This window comes from Cherax quadricarinatus, chromosome 1 (genome assembly GCF_038502225.1).
Source record: "Cherax quadricarinatus isolate ZL_2023a chromosome 1, ASM3850222v1, whole genome shotgun sequence".
Taxonomy (NCBI): Eukaryota; Metazoa; Arthropoda; class Malacostraca; order Decapoda; family Parastacidae; genus Cherax; species Cherax quadricarinatus.
In genome coordinates, this window is record NC_091292.1 from 83,701,709 (window position 1) to 83,715,015 (window position 13,307).

Here is a 13,307-nt window from a genome sequence, read left to right on the forward strand (position 1 = left end):
AATAATAAAATAATGATGTTATTAAATACATACATGTTAATAATAATACATGTTATTAATAATAACAAGTACTATTATTATTTGTAACATATATGTTATTAAATACCACTGCCTCAACCGCTGAATTACTGTGAAATGTTTGGAAGAGCAGGGAGACTAATGTTCACTCCAGCATAAACAAAGTCACACTGACGATGTGTCAACCACTCCCTTGTATTTTTGTACAATTTCCTTCTTCAATTATATCGTATTTATTATTATTATTATTACTATTGTTATTATTAGCAATAGCAGAAACGTTAGATTCCTTGCTGTGTTCAAGAGTAAACACATGATGTCACCGTCTAATACCTTTCCTAATAGCCATTCCAATATGCAGTCATGAATGGGTTTACATTATTTATACTGTAGTTTAATAGCAAATAATGAACAAACAAAACACTCACCACACTGAGTGGTGGGAGGGCTGGCTGCCAGTTGCGGGGGTCGGAGGAAGGGTATTAGGGACTCGCAGTGGTGGAGTCTGTGGTATTTAATAACATACATGTTATTAAATAACATACGTTATTAAAGCATAACATGTATATATTTAGTACAATTTACGAAGTTTTCATGTATTTTATGATTATTCATGGTTCAACAAGTTAAGGAAGCAGTATTGTAATATATTTCCCTACAATATATTGGGGCACCAAACATTCACGGTTTTTCAACATTCGTGAGGCTCTTGATCCCCTAACCCTCGCGAATGTTGAGGGAGACCTGTATATGTTCACTCCCGCAGTGCCCCGATTTAAAAAAAAAACAAAAATTATAGAGAAAAAAAAAACACATTTTTTGAGGCAGAGAAGTTGGCACTGGATGCTCACATGACAGCAACATCGAGTCCTGCTGCTTGCAGAAATGCTTCCGATATACCTTTTTTTCTATTTTTCATATTATTTTATATAATTTTTATGTTCTGATAATTACAATTTATAGTAGTTCTTGTCATTTCATAACCAATCTTTGTTCTGACACTAGTATTAGGTACTGAAATTGTACTCAAATTGTCACAAACACTGACAGGTGGACATTTACACCTGCCTTGGTCATTTACTACTGTCTTGGAATATATACAAAGTATTTATAGGTCCCAGCAATGTTTTGGATATGTGGAAGTATATAAGGAGGAGGAGGAGGAGGAGAGAGGAGGAGGAGAGAGGAGGAGGAGAGAGGAGGAGAAAGAGGAAGAGGAGGAGGAAGAGGAGGAGGAAGAGGAGGAGGAAGAGGAGGAGGAAGAGGAGGAGGAAGAGGAGGAGGAAGAGGAAGAGAAGGAGAAAGAGGAGGAGAAAGAGGAGGAGGAGGAGAAAGAGGAGGAGAAAGAGAAGAAAGAGGAGGAGGAGGAGAAAGAGGAGGAGGAGAAGGAGGAGAAAGAGGAGGAAGAGAAAGAGGAGGAGGAGAAAGAGGAGGAGGAGAAAGAGGAGGAGAAAGGAGAAAGATGAGGAGGAGGAGGAGGAGGAGGAGGAGAAAGAGGAAGAGGAGGAGGAGGAGGAGGAGGAGGAGGAGAAAGGAGGAGAAGGAGAAAGGAGGAGGAGGAGGAGGAGAAAGGAGGAGAAGGAGAAAGGAGGAGGAGGAGAAAGAGGAGGAGGAGGAGGAGAAAGAGGAGGAGGTGGGTGGGTGGGTGGGTGGGTGATTGGCTGACTGAATGTGGCTGTCTCTCTCTCTCTGTATCTCTCTTTCTCTCTCTCTCTCACATGTACAAGTAATTAAAGTTATCATACATAGTATAAATTACCTAGGATAACCCAAATAATCCAGACAAAGTGTTATACAGTGGATCTGTGCTCCAGTGCCCTAAATTAATAATTTTTTTTTTTTTTTTTTTTCAACAAGTCGGTCGTCTCCCACCGAGGCAGGGTGACCCAAAAAAAAGAAAGAAAATCCCCAAAAAGAAAATACTTTCATCATCATTCAACACTTTCACCACACTCACACATTATCACTGCTTTTGCAGAGGTGCTCAGAATATAACAGTTTAGAAGCATATACGTATAGAGATACACAACATATCCCTCCAAACTGCCAATATCCCAAACCCCTCCTTTAAAGTGCAGGCATTGTACTTCCCATTTCCAGGACTCAAGTCCGACTATATGAAAATAACCGGTTTCCCTGAATCCCTTCACTAAATATTACCCTGCTCACACTCCAACAGATCGTCAGGTCCCAAGTATCATTCGTCTCCATTCACTCCTATCTAACACGCTCATGCACGCTTGCTGGAAGTCCAAGCCCCTCACCCACAAAACCTCCTTCACCCCCTCTCTCCAACCCTTTCGAGGACGACCCCTACCCCTCTTTCCTACCCCTATAGATTTATATGCTTTCCATGTCATTCTACTTTGATCCATTCTCTCTAAATGACCAAACCACCTCAACAACCCCTCTTCTGCCCTCTGACTAATGCTTTTATTAACTCCACACCTTCTCCTAATTTCCACACTCCGAATTTTCTGCATAATATTTACACCACACATTGCCCTTAGACAGGACATCTCCACTGCCTCCAACCGTCTCCTCGCTGCTGCATTTACCACCCAAGCTTCACATCCATATAAGAGTGTTGGTACTACTATACTTTCATACATTCCCTTCTTTGCCTCCATAGATAACGTTTTTTGACTCCACATATACCTCAACGCACCACTCACCTTTTTCCCCTCATCAATTCTATGATTAACCTCGTCCTTCATAAATCCATCCGCCGACACGTCAACTCCCAAGTATCTGAAAACATTCACTTCTTCCATACTCCTCCTCCCCAATTTGATATCCAATTTTTCTTTATCTAAATCATTTGACACCCTCATCACCTTACTCTTTTCTATGTTCACTTTCAACTTTCTACCTTTACACACATTCCCAAACTCATCCACTAACCTTTGCAATTTTTTTTTAGAATCTCCTATAAGCACAGTATGATCAGTAAAAAGTAACTGTGTCAATTCCCATTTTGAATTTGATTCCCCAAAATTTAATCCCACCCTTCTCCCGAACACCCTAGCATTTACTTCCTTTACAACCCCATCTATAAATATATTAAACAACCATGGTGACATTACACATCCCTGTCTAAGACCTACTTTTACCGGGAAGTATTCTCCCTCTCTTCTACACACCCTAACCTGAGCCTCACTATCCTCATAAAAGCTCTTTACAGCATTTAGTAACTTACCACCTATTCCATATACTTGCAACATCTGCAACATTGCTCCTCTATCCACTCTATCATATGCCTTTTCTAAATCCATAAATGCAATAAAAACTTCCCTACCTTTATCTAAATACTGTTCACATATATGCTTCAATGTAAACACCTGATCTACACATCCCCTACCCACTCTGAAACCCCCTTGTTCGTCCGCAATTCTACATTCTGTCTTACCTCTAATTCTTTCAATTATAACCCTACCGTATACTTTTCCTGGTATACTCAGTAAACTTATTCCTCTATAATTTTTACAATCTCTTTTGTCCCCTTTCCCTTTATATAAAGGGACTATACATGCTCTCCGCCAATCCCTAGGTACCTTCCCCTCTTTCATACATTTATTAAACAAAAGTACCAACCACTCCAACACTATATCCCCCCCTGCTTTTAACATTTCTGTCATGATCCCATCAGTTCCAGCTGCTTTACCCCCTTTCATTCTACGTAATGCCTCACGTACCTCCACCACACTTACAGTTTGCTCTTCTTCACTCCTAAAAGATGGTATATCTCCCTGGCCAGTGCATGAAATTACCGCCTCCCTTTCTTCCTTAACATTTAAAAGTTCCTTAAAATATTCTCGCCATCTACCTAATACCTCCCTCTCCCCATCTACTAACTCCCCTACTCTGTTTTTAACTGACAAATCCATACTTTCCCTAGGCTTTCTTAACTTGTTTAACTCACTCCAAAATTTTTTCTTATTTTCATTAAAATTTCTTGACAGTGCCTCTCCCACTCTTTCATCTGCTCTCCTTTTGCACTCTCTCACCACTCTCTTCACCTTTCTTTTACTCTCCATATACTCTGCTCTTCTTATAACACTTCTGCTTTGTAAAAACCTCTCGTAAGCTACCTTTTTCTCTTTTATCACACCCTTTACTTCATCATTCCACCAATCACTCCTCTTTCCTCCTGCCCCCACCCTCCTATAACCACAAACTTCTGCCCCACATTCTAATACTGCATTTTTAAAACTATTCCAACCCTCTTCAACCCCCCCACTACTTATCTTTGCACTAGCCCACCTTTCTGCCAATAGTCGCTTATATCTCGCCCGAACTTCCTCCTCCCTTAGTTTATACACTTTCACCTCCCTCTTACTTGTTGTCACCTTCCTCTTTTCCCATCTACCTCTTACTCTAACTGTAGCTACAACTAAATAATGATCCGATATATCAGTTGCCCCTCTATAAACATGTACATCCTGGAGCCTACCCATCAACCTTTTATCCACCAATACATAATCTAACAAACTACTTTCATTACGTGCTACATCATACCTTGTATATTTATTTATCCTCTTTTTCATAAAATATGTATTACTTATTACCAAATTTCTTTCTACACATAGCTCAATTAAAGGCTCCCCATTTACATTTACCCCTGGCACCCCAAAATTTCCTACTACTCCCTCCATAACATTTTTACCCACTTTAGCATTGAAATCCCCAACCACCATTACTCTCACACTACAATAATACATATGTACTAATATTAATAATATTATTATTATTAAACTATAATATAATAATTGTGTCCACTTATTACTTACCTTAAAATATCTGTAGTCTTAATGTAGAGAGGTGAGTAAACAAGATTAAATGAATAAAAAAATGAGTGTGTAGAAGGTTGGCGAGTTATGTAAACAAACGTTGTTATTGTTGTTACCAGCCCGGACACGAATGATTCCTGTTCACTCTGTCAAGCCGACCAGAAAAACATCTCATATTTGTTAATTTATATGTTATGTAGCATGTTTATTATATAATTTTGAAAAAGAAATCATAGATGGATTAAGCAAAATGTCTATATCAACGTTTTATACACATTTAATGCGCCTCAGTGATTATTATTGTGTTATCATTATTAATATGGCATCTTCAAGACCAATTACACTCTTAATGAGTGGCTCTGAGACAGACAAGCAGACAGAAAGACAGACAGACAGACACAGGTAGACAGACAGACACTCAGGTAGACACACACACAGGTAGACAGACACACACACAGGTAGACAGACACACAGGTAGACAGACACACACACAGGTAGACAGACACACAGGTAGACAGAAAGACACACACAGGTAGACAAAGACACACACAAGTAGACAGACACAAAGGTAGACAGAAAGACACACAGGTAGACAAAGACAGACACACAGGTAGACAGAAAGACAGACACACAGGGAGACAGACACAGGTAGACAGAAAGACAGACAGATAAACAGACACACAGAGATACACAGATATATAGGCAGATAGATACAGACAGGTTTATGTGCAACAGTGAAAACAAATAGAGAGTTCGAGAGTAAGAACCTTTCTTGCCACAGACCTCATCTTAGGGGCCATGGTGAAATTTACTGTCCAGTTAGTACAGTTAATACAGTATGATGCTGCTGATAGGACAGGGTTACTCAAACTGATGCTGCCTGCATGACGCATTGCCGCCGCGAGTATTGTCAAATATTGTACAGTGGTGTGCATCAGCCGGTCCAGCCCAGCTGTTAGATGCACGGTCGTAAGTCGAGTGGACGTATGTCGAGCAGGTTGTAAGTCGGATGATAAGTGTATATACATGTATGTATACATCAAACACCGTGGCTCGTAAGATGTACATGTACGACCGAAAGAGTCAGAGGGTTAATCTTTAAACAAATTATTTTTTTGTTAATACTTTTGGGTGTCTGACACAGATTAATTGGATTTACATTATTTCTTATGGGGAAAATGGTTTCGCCATTTGTGAATTTTCGCCATTCGGCAGACTCTCTGGAACAGATTAATCACGAAACTCGGGGGTCCACTGTATGGAAGGTTTTGTCAGTATTAACCCCTAAACAGTAAAAACGTATATATACGTTCTTACGTTAGTGCCCTAAATGTATATATTCATTTTATTTTTCATGCCTCTAAATTTGGCACAACTGGCCTGAGATGCCTGGTCTCGGGCTCGAAAAATTTTCGGAATTTTTTTTTTTTATTCTTATTTTATTTTTTTATTATCACACTGGCTGATTCCCACCAAGGCAGGGTGGCCCGAAAAAGAAAAACTTTCACCATCATTCACTCCATCACTGTCTTGCCAGAAGGGTGCTTTACACTACAGTTTTTAAACTGCAACATTTACACCCCTCCTTCAGAGTGCAGGCACTGTACTTCCCATCTCCAGGACTCAAGTCCGGCCTGCCGGTTTCCCTGAACCCCTTCATAAATGTTACTTTGCTCACACTCCAACAGCACGTCAAGTATTAAAAACCATTTGTCTCCATTCACTCCTATCAAACACGCTCACGCATGCCTGCTGGAAGTCCAAGCCCCTCGCACACAAAACCTCCTTTACCCCCTCCCTCCAACCTTTCCTAGGCCGACCCCTACCCCGCCTTCCTTCCACTACAGACTGATACACTCTTGAAGTCATTCTGTTTCGCTCCATTCTCTCTACATGTCCGAACCACCTCAACAACCCTTCCTCAGCCCTCTGGACAACAGTTTTGGTAATCCCGCACCTCCTCCTAACTTCCAAACTACGAATTCTCTGCATTATATTCACACCACACATTGCCCTCAGACATGACATCTCCACTGCCTCCAGCCTTCTCCTCGCTGCAACATTCATCACCCATGCTTCACACCCATATAAGAGCGTTGGTAAAACTATACTCTCATACATTCCCCTCTTTGCCTCCAAGGACAAAGTTCTTTGTCTCCACGGACTCCTAAGTGCACCACTCACCCTTTTCCCCTCATCAATTCTATAATTCACTTCATCTTTCATAGACCCATCCGCTGACACGTCCACTCCCAAATATCTGAATACATTCACCTCCTCCATACTCTCTCCCTCCAATCTGATATCCAATCTTTTTTATTCTTATGAAATGATAAGAGAATCTTTTCCCGATCATAATGACACCAAAAGTATGAAATTTGATGGAAAACTTACGGAATTATGCTCTTGCGAATTTAGCAGTCTCGATGTTTATGCATCGGCGATTTCGCCCACTTTGAGCCCTATTTTTGGCCAATTCCAGTGTACTAGTCAACAAAAATCATAACTATTTCGCTAGAACTCCATTTTTTCTATCGAATGAGTACAAGAAACCACCCATTTACCAATTTCAACTATCCAATAAAGTGGTCAGAAATTGGCAATTTTGCCAATGTCACACAAATTTCAAAAGATGCCAATTTCCAAATAGGGTCCAAAATAAACAAGACAGACATTCCTGGCACTAAAATAACATTTTCTCTGTTCATTAGTCACATCCCAGGCCCCTCTTACATATCTTTTGCTTTCCAATTTGAATTTTCATTCTCACAAAAAATAGATTTACTGTTATGCAGACTACTGCATTAGTGTACAAATGGTGTAGAAATGGTATAAATAATATCAGTGCACTTGTGAAAGAATATTAGACTCGCCAATTGACGTGCATTGAACGCGTGGCATGATTTGTTTACTTTCGAACATTTCTGCTACTTTGAGCTCAATTTCAAGGTACTTTTCATTGTGAAACCAATCAAAATTATCTCAATTTCTGTAATATGTCTTCTATTCTATAAAATGAGACTGGGAAAACTAGAATACAACCATAAATACCATACAAAAATATACTGCAGTCGCTGTTTTAAACCAAAAACATGGTCATTATGCACTGTTTGCTGCAGGATTTTTTTATACTGTGCACACTTACCACACAGACCCATTCTTTCATATGTAGCCCTACCAGTTTTCTCTCGCTAGATTTGAAGGCGCTAAAATTTACATGTACTAGTACGTCAATAACCTTGGCGCGTAAGCCGTACTAGTGCGTTGGAAACCCTGAAAGGGTTAACACTCGGTGTGTCAGTTAAATCAAGCGCCAGCTAGAGCAAACAGTGCGGCAAACACCAAGGATTCACTGATGTAATGTCATATTAACACTCCCATTTCAAGAGGAAAGTGATGTTAACCTCAAGTTTAGAGTCTGTCTATCTCCATCTATATCTATCTGTCTCTATGTCTCTGTCTCTGTCTATCTGTCTCACAGGTATACACAAATACAATTATACATAGTGTAAATTACCTAATATTAGTGTCAGAACAAAGATTGGTTATGAAATGACAAGAACTACAATAAATTGTAATTATCAGAACATTAAAATTATGTAAAATATAAAAATGAGAAAAAAAGGTATATCAGAAACAGGACTCGATGTTGCCATCAGATGAGCATTGAGTGCCAACTTTGCAGCTCTCATATCTCAAGAAGTTTACTGACCCTAACATTTTTTTCGCATTTCAAACCCACACTAAGATCCTATAACACTTAGAAAAAATGTGCTACTATTAACAAACTTACAATGAAAAAAAAAACAGAGCTCATTTCTTAACAAATGATATTCGAGGGAGCATTGGACTCAAATTTCATACACATATACATCAAATTTCTAAGAAAATTTCGAGGGCACTATCGTTACTAGGGCCCTCCTGGCCCTATAAGTGTGCATGGGGCTCAGACCACTAATTATTGGATAACAAATTCTCACTACAGTCATCCACTGCACCAATTACATACATAGTTAACTCTGATATTTTCAAACATCTCCTTGCCAGTATGGGTGGGAGATGACATAAGTCATATTGTCAGCAAAGAGAATAGGCTTAAGGTGTTGGGATACATTGGGAAGATCATTGATAGTGTATAGAGGCTTCTTTTTGATTATAATAATAATAATAATCATTGCTTAGTTAATCTTAAGTTAATTTTAAGCCAGCCCGTAATGCTATGCATAGTATAAGTGGCTTTGGCATACTGCTCTTATCTGTATTTTTTTTGTACCTCTGTATGTGTGCACAAATTGGAAATAAATAAATAAATAAATAAATAAAGAGAATAGGCTTAAGGTGTTGGGATACATTGGGAAGATCATTGATGTGTAAGAGGAAGAGCAGGGGACCAAGGACACTACCCTGTGGCACTCCAGTATCAAGTGGCCATGTTGAACATTACGAAGCACCTTTCCATCATACATTGCCCAAATTTCAATAAGATAGCCCAACAAACTGAGAAAAAAAATGTTTACCCAAAACCACATTTGACAAGCCCAAGCCAGGTACTGGATATAAATCATTGACTTTTTTTGGGTTATCCTAGGTTCTCTACATATATGCTGCTTTGTATGATAATCTATGTAGAGAAAATAGCTTTTTTGCTTCAGTTTTATGGTGCATTATGAGTGTATATCACAGTTAGCCCTGTGATATACTCCGTTTTTCTCTAATATAAGCCCCCAAAAGAGGGATAGGAGGATGGTACTTGTATCCCATATCCTTTTCATACCTCCGTCGAACCACTCGGTATTATGCCAATTACGTATTCATTCTGGAGTATTTACCATGTTTTTATGATATCTATATTGTTTATTATGTCATAAGATCAATTGATAGGTAAATAAGCCGTAGTGTTGATATTAGTGTTGACATCATGAGACTCAGAAGCTCATAGCAACTGACAGTGACTTCAATTCCACCTTTTCTTTTATGGACAATGTACTGTATATGTGCTTTACACAATGAGAAGCATTTCTTTTATTCATTAGAACCATGGCTAGGGCTAAAAGTAGGCAGGTTATAACAATAAGTGGAGAAAAAGAAATTGAAATGACTTTTGCAGTAAGTAGTGCCACCAAACAGTAGCCGTAGGTTGGTCTGGCGACCCTGGAAATTTGAAATTAAGCTAGCTGAAATTAGTGCCGGATAACTTTGGAACCGGATGACTGACTGCCGGATTAGTGATGGCCGACCTGTATATTGTTTTGTGTGAAGAGTTTTCCCCAGTGTATGGGTGGAAAGTTAATTCGAGATTGTTCTTGTGAAAAATCCTCCACATAATTTCTAATAATTACTTTTAATTAAACCCTTGACTCAAAATGTATCTTTGTTACATTGTAGTACAACAATGTATAATTGTGAATACTTTTTTTTTTTTCATCAAACTGGCTGTATCCCACTGAGGCAGGGTTTACCTGGAGAGGGTTTTGGGGGGTCAACGCCCCTGCGGCCCTGTCTGAGACCAGGCCTCATGGTGGATCAAGGTCTGATCAACCAGGCTGTTACTGCTGGCCACAGGGTGGCCCAAAAAGAAAAACAAAAGTTTCTCTTTTTAAATTTAGTAATTTATACAGAAGGGGTTACTCCCAGAGTGTTCAGGAAAAACAATGTCCTCAAGGCTACTCTGTGTGTGCTGTGGAGGGCAAACAGTAAGGCATGGGTCACTACTGACTTTTTCTATGACTGGTTTCACCATGTTTTTGCCCCCACTGTGAAAAATTACCTCCTGGAAAAGAAATTGGACTTTAAGTGCCTCCTGGTATTAGACAATGCGTCATCCTTCAGACTTGGCAGAGTGAATTTTGGGGGACATAAGCTTAATCAAGGTCAAATTTTTGCCTCCTAATACCACTCCTCTTCTCCAGCCCATAGACCAGCAGGTCATTTCAAACTTCAAAAAACTCTACACAAAAGCTATGTTTCAAAAGTGCTTTGAAGTGACCTCAAACACTCGAGTGACCCTAAGAGAGTTTTGGAAAGATCACTTTAGTATCCTCAGTTGTGTAAACCTTATAGGTAAGGCTTGGGAGGGAGTGACTAAGAGAACCTTGAACTCTGCTTGGAGGAAACTGTGGCCAGAATGTGTAGAAGAGAGGGATTTTGAAGAATTTGGGGCTAACCCTGAGAAGCCTATGCCAGTTGTGGAATCCATTGTGGCATTGGGGAAGTCCTTGGGGTTGGAGGTTAGTGAGGAGGATGAAGAAGAGTTGGTGGAGGAGGACAATGAAGAACTAACCACTGATGAGCTGCAAGAGCATCTGCAACAGCAAGAGGCCACAACTAAGGAAACTGCTTCAGAAGATGGGAGAGAGAAATTGAAGAAGTTGCCTACTTCAAAGATTAAGGAAATGTGTGCAAAGTGGTTTGAACTGCAAACCTTTATGGATGAAAATCACCCTAACACAGCTATTGCAAGCCGTGTTGGCAACCTGTACAATGACAATGTTGTGGCCCTTTTTTAGGAAAATCTTACAGGAATGCAAGGTACAGAGCTCTATGGATAGATTTGTTGTGTGACAGAGGTCCAGTGACTCTCAAGCTGGTCCTAGTGGCATTAAAAATAGAAGGGAAGTAACCCCGGAAAAGGACTTGCTAGATGCAACATTTCCCCAATGAAAAGCAGGGGTGCCACAAGTACACTGAGAGACAACTCAATAAGTGTCCGGGGCCCTAGACTGTTCAACTGCCTCCCTGCATACATAAGGGGGATTACCAATAAACCCCTAGCTGTCTTCAAGAAGGCACTGGACAGGCACCTAAAGTCAGTACCTGACTAACCAGGCTGTGGTTCGTACGTCAGCTTACTTGCAGCCAGCAGTAACAGCCTGGTTGATCAGACCCTGATCCACCATGAAGCCTGGTCTCAGACTGGGCCACAGGAGCGTTGACCTCCGAAACCCTCTCCAGGTAAACTCTCCAGCCCCTTGCTTCCAGCATTTTAGTCGCCTCTTACGACACGCATGGCTTACGGAGGAAGAATTCTGTTCCACTTCCCCATGGAGATAAGAGGAAATAAACAAGAACTAGAAAGAAAAGAGAAGAAAACCTAGAGGGGTATATATATATATGCTTGTACGTGTATGTGTAGTGTGACCTAAGTGTAAGTAGAAGTAGCAAGATGTACCTGAAATCTTGCATGTTTATGAGGCAGAAAAAAAAGATACCAGCAATCCTACCATCATGTAAAACAATTTCAGGTTTCCGTTTTACACTAACTTGGTAGGACGGTAGTACCTTCCTGAGCAGCTGCTGTCTACCAACCCACTACCTATAATTTGTGACTATGCCTTCCATTATTTCCAGTCTTCCAAATCTTAAGAACACCCTCCATTCCTTAGACATGAACCTTACTTTTTCCCAAACTAATACCCTTCACAGTAATTTAGTTTGTACTTCTTCTGCCACTGATGCTCTCAGTGTCAACAGGACCGTTTCTGAAGGCTAGGAGGAGGTAGATGGTTTTAGAAGAGGACCATTTAACAGGATATCTGTGGTCTCTGGACATGACAGAAAAGAGCACTGTTGGAGTTACCAAGGTAAACACATCCTTTGTATTCTTTAAGTCTGTCGATCAGCAGGAAGAGGAGGAAATGGAATAGACACCAGAAGTATCAGAGATATGGGAAGTTTGAACAAGATTAGAACAAAATGGCAAAATACCATGACTACAACAATATACAAATAACATGCACATAGCAGAAACTTATGACGAAAATTTCAGTCCAACTCGGACTATTAACTAGTCATTTACTGTCAAGTTAATAATCTACGTTTGACAGAAATGTCATCATAGGTTTCTTTCTGCTATGTGCAGGTTATCTGTGTATGACCAAGACTAATGTGAATGGTATTAGCCTGACAGACACCAAGTTTGATAGCTAGAGGATGGAGGGTGTTGACATTTCATTAAGGACAGATCAAAATGCCATCCTAACTTTCCTCTCCTAAGAGGTTATTGGTAAACTGTGTCAAAGCTAAATTAAGTTAATACCATGTTTACAAATAACAGTTTATGACAGTGTTGTATTATTACATGTTCTGTTGTATTAGGTCTGATCAGTAGAATAATTGTGACTGTGACTTTCTTACTAATCTTTTGAAAAAATTTTCTTCACATTTTACTCTTAGAACAGGGTTGGCTATCTTTTATTAGCCTGTGCACCTCAAATCCCCACCCACACACCTCATCTTGTAAAGATACCAAAGAACTGAAACTGTGAAATGTTCAACTCCCTATGTAGGAAAGTCCAGAAAGTGCCTGCCCAGTTTATTCCACCCTGAAGATTGTGTAATAAAGTTACAAAAAAGGTATGGCAGCCCTTTCCCACACTGTTAGTCATGTAGTCACTCTATATAATTGACTGACCACAATGCAATAAGCACTAGGCCTGCATAAAAAAATTAGATGAAGGTATATTTGTTAATCTTGATAATTATACCGAATGAAACTTAATT

The 13,307-nt window shown here is 39.8% G+C and overlaps 1 protein-coding gene across 2 annotated transcripts in view; it reads right to left on the reverse strand.

Annotated features, from left to right (window-relative positions):
- Positions 1-13,307, reverse strand: part of LOC128685726 (sacsin-like) — a 73,203-nt gene that overhangs the window by 42,962 nt on the left and 16,934 nt on the right. The gene's annotated exons all lie outside the window — the stretch shown is intronic.